The sequence below is a fragment of the Alexandromys fortis genome, unplaced genomic scaffold (assembly GCF_014885135.2).
Source record: "Alexandromys fortis isolate MF-2015 unplaced genomic scaffold, M_Fortis_MF-2015_v1.1 scaffold_1428, whole genome shotgun sequence".
Classification (NCBI taxonomy): domain Eukaryota; kingdom Metazoa; phylum Chordata; class Mammalia; order Rodentia; family Cricetidae; genus Alexandromys; species Alexandromys fortis.
The window spans coordinates 1-4,384 of NW_026069296.1; the positions used below are offsets into that span (position 1 = coordinate 1).

The following is a 4,384-nucleotide window of genomic DNA, read 5'->3' on the forward strand; positions in this document are numbered from 1 at the left end:
GTAATTTTTTTTAATTATTTATTTATTATGTATACAATATTCTGTCTGTGTCTGCAGGCCAGAAGAGGGCACCAAACCTCATTACAGATGGCTGTGAGCCACCATGTGGTTGCTGGGAATTGAACTCATGACCTTTGGAAGAGCAGGCAATGCTCTTAACCACTGAGCCATCTCTCCAGCCCCCCTAGAGGAGGAATGTTGTGTTGGAGAAGGGAAGCTGCTTGTTGGTTCCTGGCCACCCAGCTAGCTTAGACCTGAAACAATCACACAGAAACTGTATTATTTAAATCATTGCTTGGCTCATTAACTCTTGCTTCTTATTGACTAACTCTTACATATTAATTTAACCCATTTCTATTAATGTGTATTGCCATGTGGCTGTGGTTTGATTCCAACTGGCAAGATTCCAACTGGCATCTGTCTTTGGCAGCTCCATGGCTTCTCTCCAACTCCTCCCTTCTTTTTCCCACCTTACAGCCTAGCTATCCTCCGCTTAGTTCTGTTCTTCCCTGCCATAGGCTCAAAGCAGTTCTTTATTCTTTAATAAATAAAAGCAACACACAGACAGAAGGACCTCCCACGCAAATGTTGGTTTCACTTGGACACCATGGATTGAAGTACCAATACAGTGGCCCTCCTTAAGTAGCTTGTACAGCAGTTTCCTCATGTATGGACACTTAGGGGAACCCCAGACTAATATTGGGACATCCTGCAAGACTGGATCATGCTCAGTATATGAATGATCTACTGGCTGCCCTATGGCATGGGACACGAGAAAGCTATTCAAATAATTACAAGATACAGGCTTTAAGGTCTCCAAGAAAAAGGCACAGATATGTCAGGAAGAAGTCACTTACCTCAGATACGACTACACTTGTACTAGTAGAGTATATAGCTGTCCCAGGGAGGGATTGCAGAATATTATTCTGAATCCAGACCTAGGTATTCTCCATGGACCAGAGTTAGTGTAACATGACTAATAAAAACTCAGAGACAGAATTTGGGGTTCAACCTGAAGACCAGAAAAGCAAAGCCACCAGGCACTGGCCTTTACCTCGATCTCGGTCTGAAAATGGTGATTCTGCCTCTAAGAAACCTCAGAATGAGACTGAGACTGAGAGCTGTCTCCTCCCATTTTATAATCCCCTCTAGTTCTGAGATTAAGGGCGTGCACCACTACCACCCGGTTTCTATGGCAAGCCAGTGTGGTTACTGGCATTAAAGTTGTGTATCGTTGTGACTACTGGGATTAAAGGTGTGTATCACCTGCTTCCTGGTCTGCAAGGCTGGCCAGTGTGGCTGTTTTACTTTTCTGATCTTCAGACAAGCTTTATTTATTAAAATATAAATGAAATGTCACTGCAAGGTAGACCAATAATACTTGGGATCTCACCACATAGAAAAGGGAAATTCTATTTTACTCCTGATTTTACTTGGGATGACCATCACTGGTACTACTGCCACAGGTGCAATTGTGCTCAGGATCCAAAATCCCAACCTAGACAGCTGTGTAACCAAATTAAAGAGGATGTCAGTGTGGTCTAACAGAGTATAGTTGCCCAGCAGAACCAGTTAGACTCCCTGGCAGCCATGGTCTTACAAAATCATAGAAGGCTAGAGCTAAATTGCAGCTTTGAAAGGGTAGCATATGCATTTTCTTGGGAGAAGAATGTTGTTTCTATGGAAATCAATCAGGTATAGTAAAAACATTATTAGGTAACTGTTAGATAATGTGGATTGCTCAGTAATTGTTAAAATGAATCAAAGGCTAAACACAAGACCAAAAGATCTTACTGGGGTGAGACCTAGGCCTCCTGGAGGCCCTGGCTGACCTCCCCAGTGGGACTTTTGCTTGTTATTCTCCTGTCTCTACTGTTTGGTCCATACCTTAGAAATCTCCTAACTTGTGTCACCAGAAACAGTAGAAAGGTAGTTAGATTCCAGTTCCTCCACCAATATCAGAGGATTCCTTTAGAAGGATGGTAGAAGATTTTGGCATAGAAGAGGAGGAACTTGGTGGAAAATTCCCAAAGTTCCACTGATTAAACGAAGAACATTCCCCAATGTGGAGATAGTTGCCCTGAGCTGACCCTGCCACACTTGCTGTATCTTCCAGAACAATAGACACTGAAGAGGTGCTGTAATGAAATTTTAACCCTGCCCAGCCACCATCGTTTACATCCACATACATGCTTCTGTACTTGTGCTTCCTGTTTGCTGATTCTTCTGTGAAAAATATAAAAGGTTGCTGAACCCGAGCAAGAGGCCTACTCCATTCCATATTGCTAGAGTAAACTTTCCTCTCCCCAACTGAAAATGGCTTGATAATTCAGTTTCGCAGAAATCCCTGCAACAGTTGGTTTCCAGATGAAGGATAAAAGTAACTGGCTCCTTTTCTGATGCCAGACATGAAAATTAAGTCAAGATGAACAAAAACAAAAGTAAAAAAAAAAAAACTTAATCTTTGCAGATATTACAGGAGAATTATTTTATTTATTTTTATTGAAAATGTAATCATTTTCTCCAAGACCAAGATGGCCAGGAGATTCTCCATCTTCCTCAAGAATGCCTGGGCAAAGGAACCAGTGTTGGTGGTGTCCTTCTCTTTGGGGCCTTGTTATAACTATGCACACAGTCAGCCCTTACCCCGCGCATGCTGTCTCCATCAACCAGGCCACCACCTCCAACTGCAGAGTTCCTGTGCAAGATAATGGAAACATGTCTGATGTGCCCAGTCACCCGCAGGATCCTCCGGGCCCATGCCTGGAATGGCTGGAGAATCTGCAAATCCTCCTGCTAATGGAAGAGGCTCCCTTTCCTGTTGCCACTCAATAGGAATGCGAAAACCAACTCCCCCACAAAAGAAAACAGACTTTTCTCTCACATAATACATCCCGACCACTGTTTTCCCTCCCTCCAATCCTCTCAGCTCCCCACCACCTCCTTCTCCCCTGGATCCACTCCAACCCTGTCTCCCATGAGAAAAGAGCAGGCCTCCAGGAGACAGCGACAAGACAAAATATCATAACACAAGGCCAAAGCCTTCACACCAGAGATGGATAAGGCACCCAAATGTCAGGAAAAGCGTCATAGGAGAATATTTAATTTTTTTAAAATTCTATTGCCAGGTGGTGGTGGTGCATGGCTTTAATCCCAGCACTCGGGAGGCAGAAGCAGGTGAATCTCTGAGTTCGAGGCCAACCTGGTCTATATGGAGAATTTCAGGATGGCCGGGGCCACACAGAGAAACCCTGTCTCAAAAAACAAAAGAAAGAAAAGTATATTTTGTGTGCGTGGGTGTTTTTTCTGCGTGCATTTTATGTATACTAAATGTGTGCCTGGTATCTTCTGAAGAAGCCACAAGAGGGCACCAAATCCCTTTAGGTCCTATAGTACAGGGACTAATTTTTTTTTAAGTGAGAAGATAAGCTATATTAACTGAATAACATGAAAATGAAACCAGACAGATATGAACAGTGGCATGTTGTCAAATGGAACCCTAAAGGCCCACTGCAATGGCAAAACAAACCAGCCACAAGATAGCTGAATTATGTTTATTTGATAGTCTGTGTTATTTTCTTTTTTTTTCTTTTTATTTATTTATTAAAGATTTCTGCCTCCTCCCCGCCACCGCTGGCCTGGGTCTGAAAAAGCATGGGATAAAACCGGTCTCGCTGAACATAGCGGACAATGAGGACTACTGAGAACTCAAGAACAATGGCAATGGGTGTTTGATCCTACTGCACCTACTGGTTTTGTGGGAGCCTAGGCAGTTTGGATGCTCACCTTACAGGGACTAATTTTATGATTCACAGTTATGCTAGTTTTCTTTAAAACACAGAGAGATGAACCTAGCATACAGAACTACAGATTGGTTGATGACGTAGCTTAGGGAAAAACCATGAGAATGGTTTTCAGGGGTGAAAAAAGAAACAGCAATAAGCAGCACTATACAAATCAAAAGCTGATGTATCCAATTCATACAACTAAGTCCTAAATGTAAAGCAAGCAAGAAACCCAAATAGCTGTTTGGAGGAAACAGAAACAAAATCATCACTAGCATCTTAAGCGCCTCATCTTAGCGTGATTAGAGGAATACAGCAGACAGTGGCAGCCAAAACAAAGCAAAATTCACAGAGAGGGGCTAGGAGATGGCTCTTTTGGTAAAGTACTTGCCTTGCAAGCATATGGGCTTCAGGTTGGAGCCCTAAAGTCCACCTAAAAAGTCCTGACTGATGCTTTGTTCAAGCCCGTCGGACGTCTGCCCCTTTCTGAATGGAGATGGAAAAAGAGGAGTGGAGGGGGAGGAGTACGGGGAGGAGATCAGGGAGGGGAAACTGGGTCTGTACGTAAAAGAAATGAATAAAATAAAATTAAAATTAAA

The 4,384-nt window shown here is 42.9% G+C and overlaps 1 pseudogene; it reads left to right on the forward strand.

Annotated features, from left to right (window-relative positions):
- The first annotated feature begins 2,534 nt into the window (after positions 1 to 2,534).
- On the forward strand, positions 2,535 to 2,835 carry LOC126496160 (NADH dehydrogenase [ubiquinone] 1 alpha subcomplex subunit 3-like; annotated as a pseudogene).
- Positions 2,836 to 4,384: the final 1,549 nt, after the last annotated feature.